Genomic DNA, 19,657 nt, shown 5'->3' with positions numbered 1-19,657 from the left:
ATCTTGTTGAGATAAGGGAGAATTTGTTCCCTTACTCATAAGAATATAAGAACGGCCCCAGTGGATCAGGCCATAGGCCCATCAAGTTCAGTTTCCTGTATCTCACAGCGGCCACACCAAATGCCCCAGAGAGCACACCTGATAACAAGAGACCAGCATCCTGGTGGCAACCCTTGCACTGGCATTCTGATGTAGCCCTTTTCTAAAATCAGGAGGTTCCACATACACATCATGGCTTGTAAACCATAATGGATTCAATCCCGTTTTAAAGGCATCCAGGCCAGATGCCGTCACCACATCCTGTGGCAAGGAGTTCCACAGACCAACCACATGCTGAGTAAAGAAATATTTTTTTTGTCTGTCCTAACTCTCCCAACACTCAATTTGAGTGGATGTCCCCTGGTTCTGGTGTTATGTGAAAGTTTAAAGAGCATCTCTCTATCCACTTTATCCTTCCCCTGCATAATTTTGTATGTCTCAATCATGACCTCCCTCAGGCGGATACTCCTTATCAATCCCCTGCAAACTCTATAGGTCTACTTGGAACTATGCAAGCTTATTCATAGGTGCAGAACCAAGTGGCACCATGTAGGATTTTCAGGTCTGGGAGCGGGTGAGGGTGTAGAGGAGGCCTGCTCCGCCATCCCTGACTCCTCCCAGGTCTGGACAAACATTTTTTTCATCCCCATGTAAAATTAATGATAAAAATGATAATAGCAACAATAATCAGAAAGTAACTTTGCAGTCTTTCACTCACCCGTCTGCACTGAAATCCCATCCTCAGAGCACTGGACACAATCATAGCAACAAATCTGCTGCCCCTCGCGAACAAGCCTATTCTGGCCAGGATGGCACTTCTCAACACATCTGGACTGGGGCACCATCTAAGAATGATCACAGGGAATGGGTGTGTGTGTAGGTATCAACTGGATGGTACAGAATGTTCATTTTGCTCCATTTAATAACATACCTTGTCCTCTGTTTACATCCATGTGCCCTCAAAGTAACCAGCTATTTTATACCTTTCTCTTATCAACTCTATAACCAGACCGCCACTGGGACTCTTTGGACCTGCACCAGCTCTTCAGCTGGTACAAGTCAGAGGAGACAAAGGGCGCCTGTTGGTTGGCTCCAGAAGGGATAGCTTCCGGCACAAGTCACTTGTGCCACGTTCCACACCCTCCTTCCTCTGAAACCTGATCTTCCCAAATCTGCCCCAAACCTCCCACCCCTGGCCCCATTCTGCCCATCTTGCTGATTTACCAAGGACCTTCAGAGGATCTTCTCTTTGCAGTCATGGTGGGAGGGTACTCTTACCATCCAGAGCAGTAGCCTGGAAGCAAGCAGCTATGAGCACTTCCCAAACAGCTCTTACAATGCTGTAACCGTATTCCACCACCTGGACCCTAGTCCTGGAGGCACACTGGCATGTTAAGATTGGGCCATTAGAGTACCATCCTGTTCATGTCTACTCAGAAGTCATTTCCACAGAATTAAATGGAACTCACTCCATTTTTTCAAAGAATTACAGCCTCAGCCTCCCCTGCAGTCTCCCAATTCTTGATTCAGAAAACAGCATCATCCTCCCCACCTGCTTGAACCTGGGATTCCACAGGATGGCACTACCATTCAAGGTGAACTCTCTGCCTGCAGGAGCCTGGGGGTCCATCCTGCCAACACTGATGCTCTTGAAGGAGTGATTGGGGAATGTGACTGTGTTGATGATATCCAATGAACTTGCCAGATCTCCCTGCTGGTCGAGAGAAATTTCTTCCCCGGCACTGTTGTTGAAATGGACGTTTCTCAGGAAAGAATTGATCTGGGTCAGAAGGTGAGAGGTAGAGAAACAGATAAATAGAAGAACAGATTGTGTGTGTGTATGTGTGTGTGTGTGCGCACGCATGTAGACACGCATGCCAACTGGACAAAAACAGGTGAATTCAAGTCATATGAACCTTGTTAGCTGCTTGTCAGTTGACTCTGGGGAGAGTCACTCCAGCTGCTACTTTTGGAAATGTATCTCACACACCTGCTCAGAACAGGAATTATTGCTCTCCTAGTTCCATGAGATGGTATCCAGTGGTGAGCATTTCATCAAGAATGAAGTTCAGTGTTTAATATTGAAGCAAAGTTGGGAGGGTTTTCTGTTTTTTGGAGAGTATAAAACAGAACTTTGCTTCGAAGAAGGAATTGTAGAATTGAGCAATTGTAGTCATCTGTTCCCATCAGTTCAGCTTCCTACTTTTTTGTTGACTCATCATAGATGAAACAGCCAGGGATGTGTGGTACATGGGGACCTTTCACCCTTCGAAGAAGGCCGTTGTTCAAGGTCTTTGTTGCTGTGCCTGGTCTTTGTTCAATAGGATCTGGCCTGGCCCAGGCCATTGTGCCACTCCTCCGGTGTGACCTCTCTAACCTACACACCTACACCCCCCCCCCAAAAGCTTTAACGTAGGATAGGTATTGGAAGGATATGTCAATACCTGAGTGCTTGGAGGTGGCATGGCATGTGGCAGGTGTGCCTGGTTCTCCTCTGCTGTGAAGCACAGAAGGTAACTTTTCCCTATTTTGATGCATTTAACTTTTCATTCCCTGCAATCTCTGATATAAACCAATTTTACTGTGCATTTACAGCCTATACCTTGGGTTCCTTCATGCTCGACCCCCTGCTGGGTCCCAAATCACAGTTTGAGAAACACTAGCCCATACCTTGTGTTCATTCATGCTCAGCCATCTCATGCTCAGTGTTCCCGTTATTTTACACCATGAGGTGGATGTTTCTTTAGAAGCCCAATCCTATGGCTCATTTATGACATAGAGAGGACATCTCGCTTTCAGAAATGCCTTTCCACGGCTCACTGACAACGGCCATCTTAGAGACATTGCCGCAAACAGCAGCAGTGGTGGCAGATACTTGTGAGGTCCAATCCTACCTAGTTCCCCACATGACCAGTGCAGAGGCCCCAATGCAGCTCCTGCTTAATCCTGTGAGGGAAGTTCTGACTTTCCCAGGATAAACCTGTGCCTGGTCAAAAGGGCTACTCAGACCTGTGCCAGCTCTATATGTGACACATTTCTGTAAGGACACAGTTCAGGGGATCAAAGCCAGGAATGGGTCAGGATTTGACGGCTACTGCTGCTGCTGGACCCACCCACTTCCCAGTCCCCATCTGCCATACTCCCTGCACCATTGCCACCCCGTTCTGCCTACCCCACCTGGCCCTTTCCTCCTCATCTCCCTCCACCCACATGCACTTACTAGAACCAGCAGGTTTCCATTGCCTTTGTCATGCGGACCTGGCTGTTCACCACTTCTGGCAGTTAGATCTGGCCACGAGATCTGGCTAGTCACCTTTGGAAAAAGCCTGAAAGCACTCGGCATCACAAGTTCAACACAACCCATTAGTGAGAAATGCTCAGAAGCAAGGAGAAGGCCAGAGGATTTGTGCAGGTATCATTACACACTTGGGAATAAAACCCATTGAATAGAGAGGAATTTCTTCCATCCCTACCAACTGGTATAAGAGGCACCTTTTAAAATGTGTCCTCATGTTTAGCAGATGGCAAGTAACTGTCCCTCATCACCCCAGCATGGCATCTTTTCAGTGGCTGTAGCTGGTGCTTTCTCCATGTTTTTTTTCTTTCTTAACAGATTGTGAGCCCTTTGGGGGATGGGGAACCATTCTTTAATTTAGCTGTGTGAGCTGTTTTGTGAATTGCTTTTTGTTTTTTAAAGAAGGATATAACTATTCTTAGTAATGATGATACTTCTGAATAAAGAAGCTCTGGATTGCACTATTGCACTATTGGTTTATCATCAGCTAATATAGAAATTCATTTATGACTACAAGTACTTTCCACTGCCTTCTGCACATGAATTAGGAACCAGAATCCAGCCAGTGTTTGTGTCAAAATGCACTTGTGGTTTATTATGCTCAAATTGAGAGATAGTCCGATCTGCCATGGGTGGAGATTCCAGATACTCAATGTAGCTCCATCGCTGATGGCTTTTGGCTTGGATCTTGATGAAAACATGGCACGGAGAGCATGTGCGACAGAATACACAGCATTGTAGATCCTGTAGCTCTGGCCAGTCATTTGCATTTCAAACACATGTGAAGGGAGGCTCCTCAACTTCTCCTTCCCACTGCACTTTGCAACTCCTCTCACAGAGGACAAGGGAAGAAAACATTTAAATGCCAAAGCCTAAAACTGTGGCATGAAAAGAAGCTTTGATTGGTAAGGGTTGATTGTCTCCAAGAAATCTTCATATCCTGGCATATCATTTGAGTGGAGGGCAAAGGATAACATACCATTGAACGTTTTGGGTGTAAACAGAGACAGTTGATTTACAGCTGCGAAATCCCAATGAGCTGTAATGATCCAAACCTTTTCTATTGGCTTTCTTAATTCATTTTCATTGACCATTAGAACGTTTTGGAAAATCTCCATTGATCGTGCATCCCCGTTAACAAGAATCACATTGCTTCTGCTCAATAACAGAGTATAATTTATTCTTTCTCTGGTCCAAAGTAGAAGATCATCAGATGGATGCTGGTAACTCTTTAGTGTTGGAATCATTTCTGTAAACTCAACACAAATGTTGTTCTCCAGGAGCCTAGATATCAAGCTCTGCAGGAAAATTGCCCCAATTTCATCATCTGAAACAATGACTCCGATCCATGTCCATCCAAAGTGCTTAAGGAGATGAAGAATCCCATCATTTCCAGTTGGAAGCATGTTATGGAGTAAAGGAAACTGAGTTTTATCACTCAATACATGGTGAAAGAAGTTGTAATTGAACTACGGAGAAAAGACAACAGTATTTTTAGAGGTGACAGAAACCTTTCTCTCCTCCTGAGTTTCAAAATCTTTCTCCCAATCTCTAGCAAGAGGGAATGTGCCCCTCATGTTTTCGGATTCTGCACCAAATATTGTGAAATCTGAATGTCCTCTAATGCTTTGCTATTGGCAGGAGTACTGAAGTTCAAAGTATAGAGAAATACATGTAAATACATGTAAATACATACATATCTCTCAATACAGAGAAATTTGGATTCTTTCTACATGAAGAGAAATGTTTAACTAAACACAAAAGAGCACACACACATACAACACTTCTGTATTCATAACAGCCTTTCTAAACAGAACAAAACAACAGAAAAAAAGAGTTTCTTTTTCTAATGTATGCTGGTGCAAGTACCTGAAGAGGATCTCGGCTGAGCCAAATGGGCTGAGCCAAATTTTTTGGTTTGGTTGCTTTGGGGGAATGACCTACGAATAAATGCACCAGCTGGACTGCTCCCTTCATTTCCATTAATCAAGTGCAATGTTCATTTCAATGAAGGAATAGACTTGTGGAAGTTTGTAGGTATTTAAGATGCTGGGCATGTGAATTGTATTTTGCGGGGTGAGCCCTCCAATGATGGCCATGAGCTTGTGTTTCTCGCCACAATGGTAATTATAGTCACAACCTATGAAAAGGACATTCATAGTGCCGTAAGCACTCCCCACTGAATTCAAAATATCTGGAAAGCTGATGTGTCTCATCATCTTGTTGGATAAGAGGTTGGCATTCCTGTTGATCTCATTTATGGCAAACTCAAGAGCAAGAGCTCATGGTATTTCCTGGGTAACGTACTGCAATGAGAGTTTCACTTGATTAGGGCACATGCAATGAACTCTTTCTCCTACAGAAACTGTTGGAGTCATGCCATGTAAGAGCAAAACCCTCATACCTCTAAAGGATCATGTTAATGTTTTGAATAATTTTGTTTTCCACATCTTTTTTTTTTTTTAATCCTCTAAAATCCTCTCTTTGAGGGCTGTAATAAACTCACCAAATTTGATTTTATTTGCTGCAAGCTGATGTCAGCTTATCATATAGCACAGGCTTTAAACATAGCTACCTAGATAAAAAGACATTGCATCTGAATGTGTGCATTATGTTTAGATAGTCCCTCCATTGAATCCTAATCCACACTGTGATATGGTACATCCCAACCACAGGATGAACACTTCAGTGATGAATAGAGATTTATTTTGTGTTTGGCCAAAGTAACTGGAGAAGGACTTGAGCTGAGGCAGGAATTGAATTCCTTTGGTTTCTTCTAGCTTCTTCTTATTTTAATTATTTATTTAAAAGATATTTATCCCAACTCTCCTCTGCTGGAGCACATGCCCTATGCAGCTTACAATTTAAGGATAAAATATACACTGGATCAAAACAATAAATAAAACCAGCAAAAATTAAATAAAACCAATTTGAAAAGGGCAAAACACTCAAGGATCTTCTATGAAAGCACAGGAGGGAGACAAGCCATCACCCAAATGTCAGACGAAAGAAAGAGGTTTTGAACCCTCACTGAAACGCCTTGGTGGGGTAGATCTTAATTCTCCCAGTAGGGGGTTCCTTAATTGTGGCACCACTACTGAGAAGGCTCACCCCTGTGCCACCATCCTCCTAACTTATACCACTATGAGAAATGTAGCAGAAAGCCGGCATGCCACAGAGATCTGGCAGTGGATTGAGATATGGGATTTTCAGCTTCATGAGTGTTGCTGCTCTTTCAGAGCCTGAGCACCCTTCCCTGGTTCTTTGCAGCCAAATTATTAGGCTACAAAAGATGCTGCAGAACAGCTTGGAAACAAGTTGGAACACGGATTAACTGACATGCATGTATCTCATCCCTTCCATAGGAATAAATTCAGGATGGCTGGATTTCTTCTACTCTCAATCCAAATTTAGAAAGATTTATTGCAATCTGAAAGTGACAGAAATGTTGGGGAACAAGAGAACTTGACTTGAATAGGAATCTAGTTACACACAGAGAAACAGAGAAATGTAACAAAAAATGTCAGGAGCAACTGTATAATGACTGTGTACTGTAACTGTATATTATTATTATTATTATTATTATTATTATTATTATTATTATTATTATTATTATTATTATTAACAGTATTTATATACCACTTTTCAACAAAAGTTCACAAAGTGGTTTACAGAAAAAAAATCAAATAACTAATATCTAAAAAATTATATTGTTTCTGCATACAGATATTATCCAGGAGAGGATGACTGAAATAACTACTTACAAAGTGATGAATGACCATTTTGGTCTGGCATTAAAGGGAAGTTCCCTGAGCTCTGCTTGTACGAAAGATGTAAATTCACCAATTACAATACTTTCTAAAGAACTAGTGCCTACGGGGCAGAACTGCAAATCCCTTCGAGGGTCACAATTCATACTGACACTATGAGGCAGTTGCTGTAGCAAAGTTATCAGCAATAATAGAATCAGCCTGCAGATCAGAAAGCCTTGGCCCCAGACATACTGGGTCCCCTTCATTGTGACATATCTGGCCATCATCAGTGCTGCTACAGCCATTAGCATTCTTGAAAGGTTGTATAAAATGGATCTCAAATCTGACAACAGTTACAGCTTCCCCACTACACAGACCCTGAAATTCCCTTTAGTTACAGCTCTGCCTGTTTTCACTGAAACTCTCAGACATGTGAATCCCAAATTGCTTTGAACTGGGTCTTTATAACCCACTATAGAAGAGAAGAGTGTGTCACCTTGCGTGTTGTTACAAACTTTGCAAGTGCCTTCTGCTAATCCTTGGCGTATTCACTACTTGACCGGTTATGAAAATTGCAGGGTTGAGAATTGTTCTTCCCAAAGCACTTGAAGACCTGCCAGGCTAAAGTAAACATGTTGGATGGATCCACAGTCAAAAACTTCTCTGCACTGGGGAGGAAGTAAAGGTCTCCAGTGCATGTTGGGAACGAAGCAGAACGTACTGAATGAATAGCAATTAGCACAAGCACTGTGGGTAAAAGGAAATTGTCAGTGACCAGAAGCTCAGATTTCCTCCCAAACCCATAACTTTTTTTCTTTTTCTTGCATATTCTGAAGACATTGTGTGTGTCTCTGTGTGTGTTTTCAATTCCATTTGTCTTCATTATCAGGAGCAGTGATTTTCAACTTTTTTCACCTTACGGCACAGGAGGTGGTGCAAGTCCGAGGAGACCCATAGGGGCCAGCGACCCTTACCCAGGGGTAAGGGGAAAAATTTCCCCCTGCCTCTGGTTGAGCTACTTCTGGCACCTATCCTGCGCTGGATACAGCACAAGCCTCTTTGCTTGCCTGTTCCAGCGCAGGATAGAATTGTGCTTAAGGCACATGTGAAAGGTGGCTACAGGAGATGAAATCTCACTTGGCAACAAATCAACTGCAGATTAGAATCTTATTGCCAAAGAAAGGAAAGTTGTTTTAGTGGATCACATGTTGGAGTTGTACTGAGAAAATCCACATTGATATCTCAGCTTAACCATGAAGACTTCTGAGTAACCAAAGGCCAGTCAAAATTTGTCACACAAATTTATTTATCTGGCTTATTACCCACCCAGTATCCTCTTTCTAAATATGGATATTGAAACTATAACAGTGTATCTGTTCACACAAACATGTCCCATATTTTTGGCAAGCTGAGCTAATGGTGATCCAGCAGCAGAAAAGGTTTGAAATGAAAGTTTAAAAATTGAGAGCAAAAGGAGGAAACAATTTACATTATGATTACATGAGGTGCTTTGAATCAAGAATGAAGAATCTAAATTAGTTGTGCTCATTAAGTTATAGCTCATCTGACTTTGCATGGAAAAATATGTTTTCCAATGTATTCATCATCCCTATTATACAAAGATATAAACCTAATATATTCATGTGTGTGTGCATGCACATCCCAAATAAAAAAATGGTAACAGATGTGTGTGTGCACATTCCAAATAAAAAATGGTAACAGATCTACAGGTGGAGCCTATTTAACAATGTTAGTTCCGTCCCGTGACTCGGCACGATTAACAAAAAACGTGTTGTGCTAAATGCCATAGAGTTATGCAAATTCGCTGCAGCCTGACACTTCTGGATGGAAGGAAACTAAGGCATCTGTTCTTAATCCCCTCCCCTTCCCTCTGCTCCATACTCAGCCCTTCTATTGCCAGATGTCCTGCTTCTTTCACAGTTGGAATGGTGAGCTTGCTTGGGAAGCCTCATCCTCTGTGTCCCAGGCAGTCTCCCAAGAGCGCTGCAGGTTCTCCTCCTCCTCTTTGCTGCTTCCACTCCTGCAGCCCTTCCTGGCCACCATCATGGAAGCTCTCTTCCCTGGAGCATTCTGGGACTTATAGATTGACTCTCTGCTCATCCTCACCTGTCTCTCCAAGGCTTCCCAATTCTTGCTTGGGAAGGCTTGCTGGAGCAGGACAGCCTGCATCATGGGGGGGGGGGAATTTGGCAAACACTCCCTGGGTTTTTTAAAGCAATCTCCTCTCCTCCCCCTCCTGCCTCCCCCCAGCCCTCCCCATTGACAGCTGTCCTGCTTCTTTCACAGGTGGGATGCTGAGCTTTTCAGAGTCCAGCCCTATGCTTTTCTACTCAGAAGTAAGCCCCATTGTAGTCAATGGGGCTTACTCCCAGGAAAGTGTGGAGAGGATTGTAAGCTATATCTCATGCTTTGCTTGGTGGGAAGGCTTGCTTGTGTAGGTGATTGTCTGCATCATCTGGGGGGAGGGGATTTGGCAAACACTCCCTGTGTTTTTTAAAGCAATACCCTCTGTTATTGCCACATCTGCCCCAGTGTGAGTGAGTGAGTGAGTGAGTGAGAGAGAGCGAGAGCGAGAGCGAGAGCGAGCGATCCACCTTGCTGCACGTCTAGTTACACAGGGTTTTCCGCCCACCTCTTCAGGCTCTTTGCTGGCTCAGGGGCTCCAGGAGTGTTACTGTTCCTTTGCAAGGGGAACCTCTTCCATGGCTCCAGGGCTATTCCCTGCCTGGGCAAGACAGAGCCTTTTTGCTGTGTTTTGGGCTGCCTGGAAACAGAGCAAGAGGCCAGTGCAGGGCAAAGGAGGCAAAGGCATGTGTGACTTTCAGTACCCCCACCCCATTTGCCTTGAGACAAATCCACAGATAAAAAATCCATGGATAAATAGGCTGCACCTGTATTTGTTAAAAGACAACTCATTCAATGTATTTTGAAACATACTATCCTGTAATTAATGATGTTGCCCAATGTTTGTGAAAGTTATGGTAACCTTTTAAATTTTTGTGTGAGGATGAGAGCCATACATGTATGTGCATGAGAGACAATAAACATACTATCCTGTGGATTTAAACCCCTCAAGGTGTTGATTCTGTGCCTATGACCTATCCTTTCCAAGAGTTCTCCAGAGTGCCCCCTGCACTTCCTTGTTCCTAAAACTGTAGATCAGGGGGTTTCACAGTGGTGTAAGAACAGTATACAACACAGACACCAGGCAGTATTGTTCCAAGGAATGACTGGAAGAGGGCCGTAGGTAGGTGTAAATGATGGTACCATAGAAGATGCTCACCACAGTGAGGTGGGAAGCACAAGTGGAGAATGCCTTCATCCTACCATGACCTGTATGGAATTTGAGAAGAGGCAATGAGGATGTAGGAAAGAAGAATCGTGGAGGAAGTCACAACAAGAATACACCAGGAGACAGTGAAGGTCACCAACTGGCTGACAAAAATGTCAGAGCAGGAGAGGTGCTGTATAGGAGGAATATCACAGAAGAAGTGGTCAATTGCATTGGAGTGACAGAACGTTAGGGAAAAGACTGATGCTGTGTTGACAATAGAATTAAAGTGCCCAGAACACCAAGAATTGCTAGCAGTCCTGTACATATAGATTGTCTCATGAGTGTGGTGTAGTGGAGTGGGTGACAGATGGCTGCATAGCGATCATATGCCATCACTGAGAGGAGTACGCACTCTGTGCTTGCTAAAGTGATAAAGAAATTCATTTGGAGAGCAATGAAGGTGATGGTCTTGTCCCCCAACAGGAGGTCCCACAGCACCTTTGGGAGTATGGTGGACGTGTAGCAGATCTCAATAAAAGAGAGGTTTCCCAGGAGGAAGTACATGGCAGTTTTGAGGCACTGGTCGACGCAGATCAATATAATGATTATTAGATTCCCTGCCAAAGTCAACAGATAGACGAACAAGCCTGCAACAAAGAGAAGACTCTTGTTCTTTGGATCAATAGAGAATCCCATGAAGACAAATCCTGTGAAACTTGTTTGGTTCTGTCTTCCTATAGGATCGGTGGAGTCCATTTAGATTCTTTGGTAGGAGAGGACATCACAGTTTCAACTTTTAATGCTGGCACTTTCACAAAGACGAAAATATAAGAGGCAGGCAATCTCTGCATCTGTAGTCAATCAGTTTTCACGGCTGACCCTTAACAATCAGCGTGACCTGGCATTTAGAAATATTTCATCTCAGATACAGCAGACAGTAAATCAAAGACAGTTATCAAGCAACTCTGAATATAGTTGACCTCAGAAGGAATGGAGCTCCTAAAACAAGATTAAAATGTTGTCCTCAACAAAAGAGAACATTCCTGAATAGATGTTTATAAGATGAATTTTAGAAGCAAACATGGACACTGTGCAAGGTGATAATGGGCAGAGGGATTATTGGTAGGGAAATAAGGAAAAAGGCAGTAGACAGGTGTTAGCAGAACAGGATGACCAGTTTGGGAACTGACCAAGGGGCCATGCCTAGCAGAGGACCCTAGATCACTCTTGAAACTTCCACACAATGTTAATGGAAGTGCTCAGTGCGCCATAAGTGGGTGGGCTGTCATAGGAATCTCAGGCTTGGGCTCTGCTCCGGGGCCCAGTTGTACAGCACCAGCACCAGTTGTACAGAGTAGCTTCAGGAAAATCACTCCTTCTCAGCCTCAGCTAGCCTTGGAATACATACTCACTTGAAGCCTTTTGCATTTCCCTGAATGCAGCTTCGCAACTGCCTCTTTAAAAAGAAGAAAGAGTTTGATAGAGGGATGATCTGTAGCTCCTAGAAAATTTCCTTAGAAGTGCCAAGTTTGTGATCTGTTTGCTTGCACTACTTTGCCTCTTCCTGTCTTGTCCATTTCTTCTACATTGCCCTTCGCTTTGCTCTTGTTCCTGTTATGTAGCCGATGCCGACGTCTGCCCACTGACAAAGGAGCTTCTCCAAGTTGGAGGCAAACATGGTTTTCTGAGAGTTGAGAATGGTTTGAGAGGAGCTTTCCTTCCCAGCCTGTCTACCATTTTACCCCAACAGCAAATTGGTGGAGTGCACTCATTTCACGCACAGATCTCTCTTTCATGCTATCTTGAACTGTCTGATGGGGGGTGGAGCTCACAACAACGAACACCATATCTCTGGCTTTACACATTGATAAATGCAAAACTCTTCAGAGCTCCATGGTCCCTTCTCATATCCTTTCAAATTTTTTTTTTCTCAGTGTTCCAAAAGTGCTGGTTTAATGAAAATGGCAGTCAAAATTTTTGGAACAGTGACTGAAAGGTGAAATTGAACTAGAGATGGGGAATCATATTTTCAGTATATCAGATTCTCAAGTCATACATAGAGGACATTTTTTACATTCAGGACATTTTTCAAGCGTTATTTGATTAAACAAACAAACAAACAAAAAACTAGTAAGCATCAATTTCTTACCTACTGGGCATATGACTTTTAAGGATGGCATTTATCGATCTTCTGAGAGAACCTCAATCTCTCTCCCTCTATTATTAAATCCTGTGTAAGGCACTACTACATTGTAACTGTTGCTTTCTAAATTGTCCCTAGAGCTGAGAGAAATAATTGGCGTGGTGACAATAACTTACTGGGGTCGACAGTAAGGCTTTTTGAGTGCAGAAATATTTTGTGTCAAAAATAATGAATCACACCCATGCCTTTGGAGGTTAATGAGATCCAGAGAGTGTTGAACTTGTCTGTAATTGCTTCAGGGGACTATTGTGAATTGAGAAGAACTACACATTACACTGCAGATGTAGAACTGAACAATCAATGTGTCCTCCCTGCATCCCCCAGTAGTGTGTTGCTAAAGAAGTCACATTCCACTGCTTGCCCCCAAAGGAACTGAGGATTTGTACAAATTCCAAATGAACACATTCAAATCCTTTGCAAATTGACCAGGTAATGTAATGACTGCTGAGGGGAGGGGGGTGGAATGGGCCGGGGGGGTGGCAACATGATGAGCAGATTGGGCTCAGGAAAGGGGGTGGGATTGGCTTGCCATATCCCATCCCCCTTCCCAGGTTTAATTCACCAACATGGATAAACTCAGACTTGCGCAAATGAATTGGTTGGCCTAAGTCCAAGTAGACACTGGCTGAGGCTTTCCCCGTGGCAAAGGGGTGAATGTCCCCTTACCTCAAGGAGACCTCCAACATGCAAAATTCCCCTGCAAGATGCCCCTCAAGCTGCAATGGTGCCACTGCATTGGCACAGGGGAATTGGCCCTGAACTGGGCTGTTTGGATCCTATGGTCTATTATTGCTGCTAAGAGAATTCTATTTAAGAGAAAACTGTTTACAAAAGGCATTGAAAGATAATAAATGTTGGACTATTTGCTTCTTTTTTTCTTGAATTGTTCTAAAAAGCTGGAAAACTGAAAATTTACAACCCTTACCACCCAATCCTATCACTCACCATTGTACTTGATGCAGCATGTGCTGCATTTAATGGTGGGGAAGGGCTAGAGCAGGAGCTAGAAGGCCAACCAGAGGTAATTAATAAAAGTTCTATTTACCTCTGGGAAGGGCTTCCAGTTGCCTCTGTGTCTCTTTGGACTACTCCATAACTCCCCAATGACAACACAGTTTGCAAACACGACTTCTACTGTATGCTGCAGGGGCATTGTGGCTTGTTGAGGCCTCCTTGGGGTAAGGGAATACTTGTTTCCTTGCCCCAGGGGATGCCCCAACAGCTGCCATGGGTCAACTTGAACCTGCATTAGCTCCAGAGTCCGGGAAGGGGGTTAGGTTTTTGTGGGTGCCAATGTTGCCGAACCCACCCCTTTTCTGGATGCAATCTGCCCTCTTCCTCACCCTGTCACCTTCCTGTTCTGCCCACCCCACCCCATTCCACCCTCCCTTTGTTCCTCCTAACCCTTACACAAACTTACCAGTGGCAGCGGGTGTCAACTCCTTGTTTTTACACAAACCCAGCCACTCATGACTTGAGGCTTTGGCACTGTCATGGTTGCAGCAGCCATAAAACTGTGCTGTTGGAACTCTCATTCCAGTGGTGTAAATGGCCCTTAGGATTGTGCTGTCAGTGTGTTTGAATGCGGCTGGGCAGGTTCAAGAGGGAGGTGGCAAGATGACAGTAGTGTTAGGATGTTCCTGAATCACTGCACTGCGCTGCGCTCCCCTCCCCATGCTTTCAACAAAAGCAGCCAGGTGGACAAGAAGGAGTTAGATGTTGGCAGGAGGGTATGCACTTACTAACACGCCTGCAAGCAAGAAAGGGGGGACAAAATTGGGGTGGAGTTTCAGCTGGCACTTAAACTAGAGGCAGGTGTCAATGCCAATGTTGACGAGACAGATTTGCAAGGTTTCAGGCAGCAAGTCTGCTTGCTTCACTCCAATCGCATTCACAGCTGTGATTTACTATGTAGTACTGCAGCATTGTCCCATACAAATGTGATCCCTGACTGGGTAAGATCGCCTGTGTGAATCATGTAGTTAGGCCAAAGAAGAGAGTGACTGAGCAGTGAAAGCCAGAGGAAACAATGGGACTGAACACAATTTTTAAATGTTGAATATTTCCACAGAAAGTATTAAAAAAAAGAAATGCCATATTTTTAACATTGTTACTTTCAATCTGAAATTTGGGAATTCTATCACAGCTCTAATTCTACTGCCCTCCATCCCATTAAGACAATTCCTGCCCCATGTCTGGCAAACCAGCATTCTAATCCACAATGTCCTCTTCCCATTCAAGAGCTGCAGCTTAGAAATGGTGAGATTCAGCTTTACTCATGTCAAGGTCACTGGATCCAGCTATAAATTCCAGGAGAAGCATCTGTGCTGAGTGTAAATCAGACAGGTCTTAACCATTCCAACCTCTGTAGATTCAAAGTGTACTCCAGAGAAATTGATAACTTCTTGCACCCAGTGGGATGTAATTATTATTATTAATAATAAAAATATAGCACCATCAATGTGCATGGTACTTTACATTTGAAGAGAAGTCCTTGCTCTGAGGAGCTCACAGACACAATAAGAACAAGGGACTTGACTGAGGAAGGGCACCGAGGAAACGTCCTGTTTTGGACATCTTTTTCTCAAACAGCAATTTCATTCCAAACCACTTTGTGAATTATTTCTGAAATGTGGGACACTTTCAAAAGTGGGTTGTATCACAAACATCCTCTGCTCCAAGAGTGAAACTTGAAAGTTCCACAAGGCAGGCAGAAGCATATTTAATATAGCTAATATAGAGAACGGAGTCTTGGCTTCACAATATTGAAGCAGAAAACCCACAATCATTTGGATTCTGTGAATGTAGTTTTATGCCCTACCCATGGCTTTCCGGAGTGCCCCTTGCACATCCTTGTTTCTCAAGCTATAGATGATCGGATTGAGCATTGGTGTGAGAATCCCGTATAGCACAGGCAAAATCCGATCCTTCTGCTGGGAGTATGTGGAGTTGGGACGGATGTAAGTGAAGATGATGGTGCCAAAGTAGATGTTGACCACAGTCAGGTGAGAAGCACAGGTAGAAAAGGCCTTGAGACGCCCTTCCTTGGTGCGGATCCTGACGATGGCTGAAACTATATAGATGTATGACACCAGAGTAACCAGAAATGAACCCATGATCACACCTCCACCCACCACAAAGGTCGCAATTTGATTGGCCTGAGTGTCAGAACAGGAGAGCTGAAACAGGGGTGGGATGTCACAAAAGAAGTGTCGGATGACATTGTCCCGGCAGAAAGACAAAAGGGACATCATGCCAGAGTGCACACCAGAGTTAGCCAAGCCCAGAATCCAGGCAGATGCTGCCAGCCACACTCACGTTTTGGGGTTCATGAATACACCATAGTGCAGTGGGTGGCAAATGGCAGCATACCGGTCATATGCCATCACACCCAGCAGGAGGCATTCAACGCCACCAAAGGAGATGAAGAAATACATTTTGGAGAAGGAACCAGCAAGGGAGATTCGCTTGTCCTGAGAGAGATAACTTATCAGCATCTTGGGAACAGTGGAAGATGTGTACCCAATGTCCACAACAGAGAGATTACCCAGAAAGAAATACATGGGGTTGTGCAGTCTGCTGTCCAAAGCGGTGATGAGAAGAATGAGAGTGTTTCCACCTAGGGCCACCAAGTAGCAAAGGAGAAAGAGACCAAAGAGAATGAGTTGGACCTCTGGGTCACTGGAGAGCCCCAGGAGTATAAATTCAGTAACAGCTGTGCCATTCTGCTCCATCCGATGTAGGGGCTCCATCTGTGAGGGAATATTAAATGGAATATTTGTCAAAAGGTGGCACATGGAATAGAGGGCTTAGCCACACAAATACAAGCATGACAACAGTCAAAGCACAACAGCAGTTTTTTTTTAATCCATAGAAAGCATTTGTGCTGCCCCATTCCTTGCTTTCTCTCTCTCTCTTTCCAGCTTCTTCTTCCTAATGAACTCTCAGAAACTCACAGAATTTCAAGAAGAAACATCAGCTTTCATAAACTCCAGTTCCCAGGACTATGGGAATATCTGATCCAACCCCATTATAGTGGAATTTGGTGGGGGGTTAGCCTACCTCCGCAGCTGAACTCTATTCCCTGCTAACACTAAAAATGCTTTTCTCCAACCACCACACATTAAGTATTTTTAAGCACATCATCTTCCCTTCTGATTGTAACAGTGTTGTATCAGGGCAGGGGTATATCCAGTGTTACAACCAGAGACAAAATTTGGATGCACACATCAAGCTAAATATAATATAATATAATATAATATAATATAATATAATATAATATAATATAATATAATATAATATACAGTATTTATATACCGCCTTTCTTGGTCTTTATTCAAGACTTTATTCAAGGCGGTTTACATAGGCAGGCTTATTAAATCCCCGCAGGGATTTTTACAAATTGAAAGAAGGTTCTTTCTTTCAAGAACCACTACATTCAAGGTGTTACACTCCGATCTGGTTTAACATTCTGGCCTCCATCCTCCCACGCTCCGAGCAGATGGAACAGCTCAGCTGCAGCTTGCCAGCTGCTTCAAGGTCGCACGGTGCCGGTGGCCTCGAACTGGCGACCTTGTGGATGTTAATCTTCAGGCAAATGGAGGCTCTACCCTCTAGACCAGACCTCCTGCCCTATAACACAGAACATTTTTTCCCCTCAAGATACACTTTTTGGAAGAGAGTTGCGATTGGATCTCCTAATATTTGTTTTTAAATTTAAAGTTAACAGATTCTAGATTTGTCTGAAATAACAGATTCAGATGAAATAGTGCTTATTCTTTATACTTATACTATCTCTCCCCCCTTGGGGCAAATAGCCCTTACTCTGCCATGTCCCAGGAAACCCTCTTATCATTGCATCATCAATATATCAAGGTAAGGAAAATTCAAGTTCTAGAACCACATACTGTATTAAAGGGAGGCAGGGAGGCTGTGGGGGGCATGCACTGGATCCTATCCCCCTTTTCTGCAGCATCCCCACCTCCTTTTCTCCCTAAACTTCCACTAGTGAAATTGCTAGTCTCAGAAAACCCACTGAGGAGCAGGAGGCTTACAAAAGTGTAAGGGGATTAAAACTCCTTTTGCCTCTGAAGCCTCCTGATTTGTCCTCCCCCACTGGAAACAGTGTGACCAGTTTTGGCATGGCTGCACCAGTGGGGGGGGGATAAGAATAGAATTGGACTCTAATAATAATAATAATAATAATAATAATAATAATAATAATAATAATAATAATAATAATAACAACAACAACCACAACAACAACAACCACAACAACAACAACAGGTATTTATATACCACCTTTCTTGGTCTTTATTCAAGACTTTATTCAAGGCAGTTTACATAGGCAGGCTTTATTAAATCCCTTATTAAATAGGGATTTTTACAATTTCAAAGAAGGTTCTTTCTTTCAAGAACGACTACATTCAAGGTGTTTCATTCTGATCTGGCTTCACATTCTGGCCTCCATCCTCCCATGCTCAGAGCAGATGGAATTGCTCGGCTTCAGCTTGTCGGCTGCTCCAAGGTCGCACGGTGCCGGTGGCCTCGAATTGGCAACCTTGTGGATGTTATCTTCAGGCAGACGGAGGCTCTACCCTCTAGACCAGACCTCCTGCCTGGTGCAGTTTAAACGCAATGCGTTCCCTTCGCAGCACTTTGCCTGGAGACAGGCCAATATAGGCTGGAGTTTCTAGCTTGGTCCAGTTTCTTAAAATACTGGGCCAAAGTGTGCTTCAGGGCTGACCAAAATCCATTGTTAAAGGGGTTATTGACTGACTCGCTGTTGTCTCCTTGCTTAGCTCTATTCAATAAGAATATTAGACAAATGAGTCTCGAGGAAGATCTGCAAGGAGCTGCTACACTTGAGATTTCTATCAGGCTCTTGATAACAAGACTAACAGACATAGGAAGGCAAGAGATTTTGGCTGCAGCACAAAAAAAATGTTCACCCCTAAATTTCCATCTTAACAATACCTTTGGTCTACAACCAAAATACTTGTCCTTCTTAGAGTGCCCCTTTGAAAGGAGGGCTTTTACATTAGCCCAATGCAACAGTGCTGCCTTCTAATGACCTACTTGGTAGGTTTAGAAATGCCCCGAAGGAAGAACGATTTTGCAGTTGTGGCCTCAGAGAGGTAGATGCTCTTCCACACATTGTTCTGCATTGTGCTTTTAATCAGGTGCTCAGAGACCAGTATCTCCCCTCATTTTCAGGAAACAAAAAAGGTCTCTCTGAGATCACCTCTTTACAACTTTTGCTGGCAGGTGAATTTGAATTTGTGACCCTTCCAGTTGCTAAATTTCTACATTTGAGCAACTTGAAGCGGGCTAAGTTGATGGTTCTAAGCAACTTGGAGTAACTGTGTAAGCAAACTGGTGTGTTTTAACCCTTATTTCTTATCTCTCTTTTAATATATACCTTCATACATGACTGTTTGGAGATATTAGTTGTAAAACTATATGCCTAATAAAGGTTTGTTGTATGTTGCAATAGAATTGGATTCTAAATGGTGCCGTTTAAATGAAATGAATTATTACACTCCCCAGAACTTGATAGAGATACATATTGGAACAAGTATACAATGCTTACACATTCAAGATGACTTCGGGCCCCATCCCATTCAATTTTTCAGTGCAGCTGTACCAATGGGGCATGCACTGCATCCTGTGATGGGGAGGCAGTCACAGAGGCCTCCTTGATGTATGGGAACATTCGTTCCTTTACCTCAGAGCTGCATTGTGGCAGCACCAGTGCTGGAAAGTTAGATTGGATTGGGCCCACAGAGATTTGTTTTCTGCCTCTGTTAGCCCAAGCCTAGGCAAGTCTACTCAGGAGTAAGTCTTATTCTAGTTGATGGGGCTTACTCCCAGGAATGTGTGGATTGAACTGCAGCCTGAAATATGAGTTTGGGGAATTGTAACGGCTATTGATAGATATATTTTTCATGAATGTATCTGAACTTTAGCTAGTGGCTGTCTCCAGTGAATCTGGCAAATTCATTATAAGAACCTGACACCATGCTACTAATTCTTCTCCTCCTAGCCTCTTCCCCACAAATAATTAAATGCAT

The 19,657-nt window shown here is 43.4% G+C and overlaps 2 pseudogenes; both read right to left on the bottom strand.

Moving 5' to 3' along the window:
- Positions 1 to 10,198: 10,198 nt before the first annotated feature.
- Positions 10,199 to 11,137, bottom strand: LOC136653095 (olfactory receptor 5F1-like; annotated as a pseudogene).
- Positions 11,138 to 15,394: 4,257 nt separating this feature from the next.
- Positions 15,395 to 16,336, bottom strand: LOC136653094 (olfactory receptor 5V1-like; annotated as a pseudogene).
- Positions 16,337 to 19,657: the final 3,321 nt, after the last annotated feature.

Source organism: Tiliqua scincoides, chromosome 5 (assembly GCF_035046505.1).
Source record: "Tiliqua scincoides isolate rTilSci1 chromosome 5, rTilSci1.hap2, whole genome shotgun sequence".
Taxonomy (NCBI): domain Eukaryota; kingdom Metazoa; phylum Chordata; class Lepidosauria; order Squamata; family Scincidae; genus Tiliqua; species Tiliqua scincoides.
This window is presented reverse-complemented; position numbering and strand designations above follow the sequence as displayed.